This window comes from Nesoenas mayeri, assembly GCF_963082525.1.
Source record: "Nesoenas mayeri genome assembly, chromosome: W".
NCBI classification, from domain to species: domain Eukaryota; kingdom Metazoa; phylum Chordata; class Aves; order Columbiformes; family Columbidae; genus Nesoenas; species Nesoenas mayeri.
Window position 1 is genome coordinate 2,501 of NC_137553.1, and position 12,500 is coordinate 15,000.

Here is a 12,500-nt window from a genome sequence, read left to right on the forward strand (position 1 = left end):
ACCCTAACCCTAACCCTAACCCTAACCCTAACCCTAACCCTAACCCTAACCCTAACCCTAACCCTAACCCTAACCCTAACCCTAACCCTAACCCTAACCCTAACCCTAACCCTAACCCTAACCCTAACCCTAACCCTAACCCTAACCCTAACCCTAACCCTAACCCTAACCCTAACCCTAACCCTAACCCTAACCCTAACCCTAACCCTAACCCTAACCCTAACCCTAACCCTAACCCTAACCCTAACCCTAACCCTAACCCTAACCCTAACCCTAACCCTAACCCTAACCCTAACCCTAACCCTAACCCTAACCCTAACCCTAACCCTAACCCTAACCCTAACCCTAACCCTAACCCTAACCCTAACCCTAACCCTAACCCTAACCCTAACCCTAACCCTAACCCTAACCCTAACCCTAACCCTAACCCTAACCCTAACCCTAACCCTAACCCTAACCCTAACCCTAACCCTAACCCTAACCCTAACCCTAACCCTAACCCTAACCCTAACCCTAACCCTAACCCTAACCCTAACCCTAACCCTAACCCTAACCCTAACCCTAACCCTAACCCTAACCCTAACCCTAACCCTAACCCTAACCCTAACCCTAACCCTAACCCTAACCCTAACCCTAACCCTAACCCTAACCCTAACCCTAACCCTAACCCTAACCCTAACCCTAACCCTAACCCTAACCCTAACCCTAACCCTAACCCTAACCCTAACCCTAACCCTAACCCTAACCCTAACCCTAACCCTAACCCTAACCCTAACCCTAACCCTAACCCTAACCCTAACCCTAACCCTAACCCTAACCCTAACCCTAACCCTAACCCTAACCCTAACCCTAACCCTAACCCTAACCCTAACCCTAACCCTAACCCTAACCCTAACCCTAACCCTAACCCTAACCCTAACCCTAACCCTAACCCTAACCCTAACCCTAACCCTAACCCTAACCCTAACCCTAACCCTAACCCTAACCCTAACCCTAACCCTAACCCTAACCCTAACCCTAACCCTAACCCTAACCCTAACCCTAACCCTAACCCTAACCCTAACCCTAACCCTAACCCTAACCCTAACCCTAACCCTAACCCTAACCCTAACCCTAACCCTAACCCTAACCCTAACCCTAACCCTAACCCTAACCCTAACCCTAACCCTAACCCTAACCCTAACCCTAACCCTAACCCTAACCCTAACCCTAACCCTAACCCTAACCCTAACCCTAACCCTAACCCTAACCCTAACCCTAACCCTAACCCTAACCCTAACCCTAACCCTAACCCTAACCCTAACCCTAACCCTAACCCTAACCCTAACCCTAACCCTAACCCTAACCCTAACCCTAACCCTAACCCTAACCCTAACCCTAACCCTAACCCTAACCCTAACCCTAACCCTAACCCTAACCCTAACCCTAACCCTAACCCTAACCCTAACCCTAACCCTAACCCTAACCCTAACCCTAACCCTAACCCTAACCCTAACCCTAACCCTAACCCTAACCCTAACCCTAACCCTAACCCTAACCCTAACCCTAACCCTAACCCTAACCCTAACCCTAACCCTAACCCTAACCCTAACCCTAACCCTAACCCTAACCCTAACCCTAACCCTAACCCTAACCCTAACCCTAACCCTAACCCTAACCCTAACCCTAACCCTAACCCTAACCCTAACCCTAACCCTAACCCTAACCCTAACCCTAACCCTAACCCTAACCCTAACCCTAACCCTAACCCTAACCCTAACCCTAACCCTAACCCTAACCCTAACCCTAACCCTAACCCTAACCCTAACCCTAACCCTAACCCTAACCCTAACCCTAACCCTAACCCTAACCCTAACCCTAACCCTAACCCTAACCCTAACCCTAACCCTAACCCTAACCCTAACCCTAACCCTAACCCTAACCCTAACCCTAACCCTAACCCTAACCCTAACCCTAACCCTAACCCTAACCCTAACCCTAACCCTAACCCTAACCCTAACCCTAACCCTAACCCTAACCCTAACCCTAACCCTAACCCTAACCCTAACCCTAACCCTAACCTAACCCTAACCCTAACCCTAACCCTAACCCTAACCCTAACCCTAACCCTAACCCTAACCCTAACCCTAACCCTAACCCTAACCCTAACCCTAACCCTAACCCTAACCCTAACCCTAACCCTAACCCTAACCCTAACCCTAACCCTAACCCTAACCCTAACCCTAACCCTAACCCTAACCCTAACCCTAACCCTAACCCTAACCCTAACCCTAACCCTAACCCTAACCCTAACCCTAACCCTAACCCTAACCCTAACCCTAACCCTAACCCTAACCCTAACCCTAACCCTAACCCTAACCCTAACCCTAACCCTAACCCTAACCCTAACCCTAACCCTAACCCTAACCCTAACCCTAACCCTAACCCTAACCCTAACCCTAACCCTAACCCTAACCCTAACCCTAACCCTAACCCTAACCCTAACCCTAACCCTAACCCTAACCCTAACCCTAACCCTAACCCTAACCCTAACCCTAACCCTAACCCTAACCCTAACCCTAACCCTAACCCTAACCCTAACCCTAACCCTAACCCTAACCCTAACCCTAACCCTAACCCTAACCCTAACCCTAACCCTAACCCTAACCCTAACCCTAACCCTAACCCTAACCCTAACCCTAACCCTAACCCTAACCCTAACCCTAACCCTAACCCTAACCCTAACCCTAACCCTAACCCTAACCCTAACCCTAACCCTAACCCTAACCCTAACCCTAACCCTAACCCTAACCCTAACCCTAACCCTAACCCTAACCCTAACCCTAACCCTAACCCTAACCCTAACCCTAACCCTAACCCTAACCCTAACCCTAACCCTAACCCTAACCCTAACCCTAACCCTAACCCTAACCCTAACCCTAACCCTAACCCTAACCCTAACCCTAACCCTAACCCTAACCCTAACCCTAACCCTAACCCTAACCCTAACCCTAACCCTAACCCTAACCCTAACCCTAACCCTAACCCTAACCCTAACCCTAACCCTAACCCTAACCCTAACCCTAACCCTAACCCTAACCCTAACCCTAACCCTAACCCTAACCCTAACCCTAACCCTAACCCTAACCCTAACCCTAACCCTAACCCTAACCCTAACCCTAACCCTAACCCTAACCCTAACCCTAACCCTAACCCTAACCCTAACCCTAACCCTAACCCTAACCCTAACCCTAACCCTAACCCTAACCCTAACCCTAACCCTAACCCTAACCCTAACCCTAACCCTAACCCTAACCCTAACCCTAACCCTAACCCTAACCCTAACCCTAACCCTAACCCTAACCCTAACCCTAACCCTAACCCTAACCCTAACCCTAACCCTAACCCTAACCCTAACCCTAACCCTAACCCTAACCCTAACCCTAACCCTAACCCTAACCCTAACCCTAACCCTAACCCTAACCCTAACCCTAACCCTAACCCTAACCCTAACCCTAACCCTAACCCTAACCCTAACCCTAACCCTAACCCTAACCCTAACCCTAACCCTAACCCTAACCCTAACCCTAACCCTAACCCTAACCCTAACCCTAACCCTAACCCTAACCCTAACCCTAACCCTAACCCTAACCCTAACCCTAACCCTAACCCTAACCCTAACCCTAACCCTAACCCTAACCCTAACCCTAACCCTAACCCTAACCCTAACCCTAACCCTAACCCTAACCCTAACCCTAACCCTAACCCTAACCCTAACCCTAACCCTAACCCTAACCCTAACCCTAACCCTAACCCTAACCCTAACCCTAACCCTAACCCTAACCCTAACCCTAACCCTAACCCTAACCCTAACCCTAACCCTAACCCTAACCCTAACCCTAACCCTAACCCTAACCCTAACCCTAACCCTAACCCTAACCCTAACCCTAACCCTAACCCTAACCCTAACCCTAACCCTAACCCTAACCCTAACCCTAACCCTAACCCTAACCCTAACCCTAACCCTAACCCTAACCCTAACCCTAACCCTAACCCTAACCCTAACCCTAACCCTAACCCTAACCCTAACCCTAACCCTAACCCTAACCCTAACCCTAACCCTAACCCTAACCCTAACCCTAACCCTAACCCTAACCCTAACCCTAACCCTAACCCTAACCCTAACCCTAACCCTAACCCTAACCCTAACCCTAACCCTAACCCTAACCCTAACCCTAACCCTAACCCTAACCCTAACCCTAACCCTAACCCTAACCCTAACCCTAACCCTAACCCTAACCCTAACCCTAACCCTAACCCTAACCCTAACCCTAACCCTAACCCTAACCCTAACCCTAACCCTAACCCTAACCCTAACCCTAACCCTAACCCTAACCCTAACCCTAACCCTAACCCTAACCCTAACCCTAACCCTAACCCTAACCCTAACCCTAACCCTAACCCTAACCCTAACCCTAACCCTAACCCTAACCCTAACCCTAACCCTAACCCTAACCCTAACCCTAACCCTAACCCTAACCCTAACCCTAACCCTAACCCTAACCCTAACCCTAACCCTAACCCTAACCCTAACCCTAACCCTAACCCTAACCCTAACCCTAACCCTAACCCTAACCCTAACCCTAACCCTAACCCTAACCCTAACCCTAACCCTAACCCTAACCCTAACCCTAACCCTAACCCTAACCCTAACCCTAACCCTAACCCTAACCCTAACCCTAACCCTAACCCTAACCCTAACCCTAACCCTAACCCTAACCCTAACCCTAACCCTAACCCTAACCCTAACCCTAACCCTAACCCTAACCCTAACCCTAACCCTAACCCTAACCCTAACCCTAACCCTAACCCTAACCCTAACCCTAACCCTAACCCTAACCCTAACCCTAACCCTAACCCTAACCCTAACCCTAACCCTAACCCTAACCCTAACCCTAACCCTAACCCTAACCCTAACCCTAACCCTAACCCTAACCCTAACCCTAACCCTAACCCTAACCCTAACCCTAACCCTAACCCTAACCCTAACCCTAACCCTAACCCTAACCCTAACCCTAACCCTAACCCTAACCCTAACCCTAACCCTAACCCTAACCCTAACCCTAACCCTAACCCTAACCCTAACCCTAACCCTAACCCTAACCCTAACCCTAACCCTAACCCTAACCCTAACCCTAACCCTAACCCTAACCCTAACCCTAACCCTAACCCTAACCCTAACCCTAACCCTAACCCTAACCCTAACCCTAACCCTAACCCTAACCCTAACCCTAACCCTAACCCTAACCCTAACCCTAACCCTAACCCTAACCCTAACCCTAACCCTAACCCTAACCCTAACCCTAACCCTAACCCTAACCCTAACCCTAACCCTAACCCTAACCCTAACCCTAACCCTAACCCTAACCCTAACCCTAACCCTAACCCTAACCCTAACCCTAACCCTAACCCTAACCCTAACCCTAACCCTAACCCTAACCCTAACCCTAACCCTAACCCTAACCCTAACCCTAACCCTAACCCTAACCCTAACCCTAACCCTAACCCTAACCCTAACCCTAACCCTAACCCTAACCCTAACCCTAACCCTAACCCTAACCCTAACCCTAACCCTAACCCTAACCCTAACCCTAACCCTAACCCTAACCCTAACCCTAACCCTAACCCTAACCCTAACCCTAACCCTAACCCTAACCCTAACCCTAACCCTAACCCTAACCCTAACCCTAACCCTAACCCTAACCCTAACCCTAACCCTAACCCTAACCCTAACCCTAACCCTAACCCTAACCCTAACCCTAACCCTAACCCTAACCCTAACCCTAACCCTAACCCTAACCCTAACCCTAACCCTAACCCTAACCCTAACCCTAACCCTAACCCTAACCCTAACCCTAACCCTAACCCTAACCCTAACCCTAACCCTAACCCTAACCCTAACCCTAACCCTAACCCTAACCCTAACCCTAACCCTATACCCTAACCCTAACCCTAACCCTAACCCTAACCCTAACCCTAACCCTAACCCTAACCCTAACCCTAACCCTAACCCTAACCCTAACCCTAACCCTAACCCTAACCCTAACCCTAACCCTAACCCTAACCCTAACCCTAACCCTAACCCTAACCCTAACCCTAACCCTAACCCTAACCCTAACCCTAACCCTAACCCTAACCCTAACCCTAACCCTAACCCTAACCCTAACCCTAACCCTAACCCTAACCCTAACCCTAACCCTAACCCTAACCCTAACCCTAACCCTAACCCTAACCCTAACCCTAACCCTAACCCTAACCCTAACCCTAACCCTAACCCTAACCCTAACCCTAACCCTAACCCTAACCCTAACCCTAACCCTAACCCTAACCCTAACCCTAACCCTAACCCTAACCCTAACCCTAACCCTAACCCTAACCCTAACCCTAACCCTAACCCTAACCCTAACCCTAACCCTAACCCTAACCCTAACCCTAACCCTAACCCTAACCCTAACCCTAACCCTAACCCTAACCCTAACCCTAACCCTAACCCTAACCCTAACCCTAACCCTAACCCTAACCCTAACCCTAACCCTAACCCTAACCCTAACCCTAACCCTAACCCTAACCCTAACCCTAACCCTAACCCTAACCCTAACCCTAACCCTAACCCTAACCCTAACCCTAACCCTAACCCTAACCCTAACCCTAACCCTAACCCTAACCCTAACCCTAACCCTAACCCTAACCCTAACCCTAACCCTAACCCTAACCCTAACCCTAACCCTAACCCTAACCCTAACCCTAACCCTAACCCTAACCCTAACCCTAACCCTAACCCTAACCCTAACCCTAACCCTAACCCTAACCCTAACCCTAACCCTAACCCTAACCCTAACCCTAACCCTAACCCTAACCCTAACCCTAACCCTAACCCTAACCCTAACCCTAACCCTAACCCTAACCCTAACCCTAACCCTAACCCTAACCCTAACCCTAACCCTAACCCTAACCCTAACCCTAACCCTAACCCTAACCCTAACCCTAACCCTAACCCTAACCCTAACCCTAACCCTAACCCTAACCCTAACCCTAACCCTAACCCTAACCCTAACCCTAACCCTAACCCTAACCCTAACCCTAACCCTAACCCTAACCCTAACCCTAACCCTAACCCTAACCCTAACCCTAACCCTAACCCTAACCCTAACCCTAACCCTAACCCTAACCCTAACCCTAACCCTAACCCTAACCCTAACCCTAACCCTAACCCTAACCCTAACCCTAACCCTAACCCTAACCCTAACCCTAACCCTAACCCTAACCCTAACCCTAACCCTAACCCTAACCCTAACCCTAACCCTAACCCTAACCCTAACCCTAACCCTAACCCTAACCCTAACCCTAACCCTAACCCTAACCCTAACCCTAACCCTAACCCTAACCCTAACCCTAACCCTAACCCTAACCCTAACCCTAACCCTAACCCTAACCCTAACCCTAACCCTAACCCTAACCCTAACCCTAACCCTAACCCTAACCCTAACCCTAACCCTAACCCTAACCCTAACCCTAACCCTAACCCTAACCCTAACCCTAACCCTAACCCTAACCCTAACCCTAACCCTAACCCTAACCCTAACCCTAACCCTAACCCTAACCCTAACCCTAACCCTAACCCTAACCCTAACCCTAACCCTAACCCTAACCCTAACCCTAACCCTAACCCTAACCCTAACCCTAACCCTAACCCTAACCCTAACCCTAACCCTAACCCTAACCCTAACCCTAACCCTAACCCTAACCCTAACCCTAACCCTAACCCTAACCCTAACCCTAACCCTAACCCTAACCCTAACCCTAACCCTAACCCTAACCCTAACCCTAACCCTAACCCTAACCCTAACCCTAACCCTAACCCTAACCCTAACCCTAACCCTAACCCTAACCCTAACCCTAACCCTAACCCTAACCCTAACCCTAACCCTAACCCTAACCCTAACCCTAACCCTAACCCTAACCCTAACCCTAACCCTAACCCTAACCCTAACCCTAACCCTAACCCTAACCCTAACCCTAACCCTAACCCTAACCCTAACCCTAACCCTAACCCTAACCCTAACCCTAACCCTAACCCTAACCCTAACCCTAACCCTAACCCTAACCCTAACCCTAACCCTAACCCTAACCCTAACCCTAACCCTAACCCTAACCCTAACCCTAACCCTAACCCTAACCCTAACCCTAACCCTAACCCTAACCCTAACCCTAACCCTAACCCTAACCCTAACCCTAACCCTAACCCTAACCCTAACCCTAACCCTAACCCTAACCCTAACCCTAACCCTAACCCTAACCCTAACCCTAACCCTAACCCTAACCCTAACCCTAACCCTAACCCTAACCCTAACCCTAACCCTAACCCTAACCCTAACCCTAACCCTAACCCTAACCCTAACCCTAACCCTAACCCTAACCCTAACCCTAACCCTAACCCTAACCCTAACCCTAACCCTAACCCTAACCCTAACCCTAACCCTAACCCTAACCCTAACCCTAACCCTAACCCTAACCCTAACCCTAACCCTAACCCTAACCCTAACCCTAACCCTAACCCTAACCCTAACCCTAACCCTAACCCTAACCCTAACCCTAACCCTAACCCTAACCCTAACCCTAACCCTAACCCTAACCCTAACCCTAACCCTAACCCTAACCCTAACCCTAACCCTAACCCTAACCCTAACCCTAACCCTAACCCTAACCCTAACCCTAACCCTAACCCTAACCCTAACCCTAACCCTAACCCTAACCCTAACCCTAACCCTAACCCTAACCCTAACCCTAACCCTAACCCTAACCCTAACCCTAACCCTAACCCTAACCCTAACCCTAACCCTAACCCTAACCCTAACCCTAACCCTAACCCTAACCCTAACCCTAACCCTAACCCTAACCCTAACCCTAACCCTAACCCTAACCCTAACCCTAACCCTAACCCTAACCCTAACCCTAACCCTAACCCTAACCCTAACCCTAACCCTAACCCTAACCCTAACCCTAACCCTAACCCTAACCCTAACCCTAACCCTAACCCTAACCCTAACCCTAACCCTAACCCTAACCCTAACCCTAACCCTAACCCTAACCCTAACCCTAACCCTAACCCTAACCCTAACCCTAACCCTAACCCTAACCCTAACCCTAACCCTAACCCTAACCCTAACCCTAACCCTAACCCTAACCCTAACCCTAACCCTAACCCTAACCCTAACCCTAACCCTAACCCTAACCCTAACCCTAACCCTAACCCTAACCCTAACCCTAACCCTAACCCTAACCCTAACCCTAACCCTAACCCTAACCCTAACCCTAACCCTAACCCTAACCCTAACCCTAACCCTAACCCTAACCCTAACCCTAACCCTAACCCTAACCCTAACCCTAACCCTAACCCTAACCCTAACCCTAACCCTAACCCTAACCCTAACCCTAACCCTAACCCTAACCCTAACCCTAACCCTAACCCTAACCCTAACCCTAACCCTAACCCTAACCCTAACCCTAACCCTAACCCTAACCCTAACCCTAACCCTAACCCTAACCCTAACCCTAACCCTAACCCTAACCCTAACCCTAACCCTAACCCTAACCCTAACCCTAACCCTAACCCTAACCCTAACCCTAACCCTAACCCTAACCCTAACCCTAACCCTAACCCTAACCCTAACCCTAACCCTAACCCTAACCCTAACCCTAACCCTAACCCTAACCCTAACCCTAACCCTAACCCTAACCCTAACCCTAACCCTAACCCTAACCCTAACCCTAACCCTAACCCTAACCCTAACCCTAACCCTAACCCTAACCCTAACCCTAACCCTAACCCTAACCCTAACCCTAACCCTAACCCTAACCCTAACCCTAACCCTAACCCTAACCCTAACCCTAACCCTAACCCTAACCCTAACCCTAACCCTAACCCTAACCCTAACCCTAACCCTAACCCTAACCCTAACCCTAACCCTAACCCTAACCCTAACCCTAACCCTAACCCTAACCCTAACCCTAACCCTAACCCTAACCCTAACCCTAACCCTAACCCTAACCCTAACCCTAACCCTAACCCTAACCCTAACCCTAACCCTAACCCTAACCCTAACCCTAACCCTAACCCTAACCCTAACCCTAACCCTAACCCTAACCCTAACCCTAACCCTAACCCTAACCCTAACCCTAACCCTAACCCTAACCCTAACCCTAACCCTAACCCTAACCCTAACCCTAACCCTAACCCTAACCCTAACCCTAACCCTAACCCTAACCCTAACCCTAACCCTAACCCTAACCCTAACCCTAACCCTAACCCTAACCCTAACCCTAACCCTAACCCTAACCCTAACCCTAACCCTAACCCTAACCCTAACCCTAACCCTAACCCTAACCCTAACCCTAACCCTAACCCTAACCCTAACCCTAACCCTAACCCTAACCCTAACCCTAACCCTAACCCTAACCCTAACCCTAACCCTAACCCTAACCCTAACCCTAACCCTAACCCTAACCCTAACCCTAACCCTAACCCTAACCCTAACCCTAACCCTAACCCTAACCCTAACCCTAACCCTAACCCTAACCCTAACCCTAACCCTAACCCTAACCCTAACCCTAACCCTAACCCTAACCCTAACCCTAACCCTAACCCTAACCCTAACCCTAACCCTAACCCTAACCCTAACCCTAACCCTAACCCTAACCCTAACCCTAACCCTAACCCTAACCCTAACCCTAACCCTAACCCTAACCCTAACCCTAACCCTAACCCTAACCCTAACCCTAACCCTAACCCTAACCCTAACCCTAACCCTAACCCTAACCCTAACCCTAACCCTAACCCTAACCCTAACCCTAACCCTAACCCTAACCCTAACCCTAACCCTAACCCTAACCCTAACCCTAACCCTAACCCTAACCCTAACCCTAACCCTAACCCTAACCCTAACCCTAACCCTAACCCTAACCCTAACCCTAACCCTAACCCTAACCCTAACCCTAACCCTAACCCTAACCCTAACCCTAACCCTAACCCTAACCCTAACCCTAACCCTAACCCTAACCCTAACCCTAACCCTAACCCTAACCCTAACCCTAACCCTAACCCTAACCCTAACCCTAACCCTAACCCTAACCCTAACCCTAACCCTAACCCTAACCCTAACCCTAACCCTAACCCTAACCCTAACCCTAACCCTAACCCTAACCCTAACCCTAACCCTAACCCTAACCCTAACCCTAACCCTAACCCTAACCCTAACCCTAACCCTAACCCTAACCCTAACCCTAACCCTAACCCTAACCCTAACCCTAACCCTAACCCTAACCCTAACCCTAACCCTAACCCTAACCCTAACCCTAACCCTAACCCTAACCCTAACCCTAACCCTAACCCTAACCCTAACCCTAACCTAACCCTAACCCTAACCCTAACCCTAACCCTAACCCTAACCCTAACCCTAACCCTAACCCTAACCCTAACCCTAACCCTAACCCTAACCCTAACCCTAACCCTAACCCTAACCCTAACCCTAACCCTAACCCTAACCCTAACCCTAACCCTAACCCTAACCCTAACCCTAACCCTAACCCTAACCCTAACCCTAACCCTAACCCTAACCCTAACCCTAACCCTAACCCTAACCCTAACCCTAACCCTAACCCTAACCCTAACCCTAACCCTAACCCTAACCCTAACCCTAACCCTAACCCTAACCCTAACCCTAACCCTAACCCTAACCCTAACCCTAACCCTAACCCTAACCCTAACCCTAACCCTAACCCTAACCCTAACCCTAACCCTAACCCTAACCCTAACCCTAACCCTAACCCTAACCCTAACCCTAACCCTAACCCTAACCCTAACCCTAACCCTAACCCTAACCCTAACCCTAACCCTAACCCTAACCCTAACCCTAACCCTAACCCTAACCCTAACCCTAACCCTAACCCTAACCCTAACCCTAACCCTAACCCTAACCCTAACCCTAACCCTAACCCTAACCCTAACCCTAACCCTAACCCTAACCCTAACCCTAACCCTAACCCTAACCCTAACCCTAACCCTAACCCTAACCCTAACCCTAACCCTAACCCTAACCCTAACCCTAACCCTAACCCTAACCCTAACCCTAACCCTAACCCTAACCCTAACCCTAACCCTAACCCTAACCCTAACCCTAACCCTAACCCTAACCCTAACCCTAACCCTAACCCTAACCCTAACCCTAACCCTAACCCTAACCCTAACCCTAACCCTAACCCTAACCCTAACCCTAACCCTAACCCTAACCCTAACCCTAACCCTAACCCTAACCCTAACCCTAACCCTAACCCTAACCCTAACCCTAACCCTAACCCTAACCCTAACCCTAACCCTAACCCTAACCCTAACCCTAACCCTAACCCTAACCCTAACCCTAACCCTAACCCTAACCCTAACCCTAACCCTAACCCTAACCCTAACC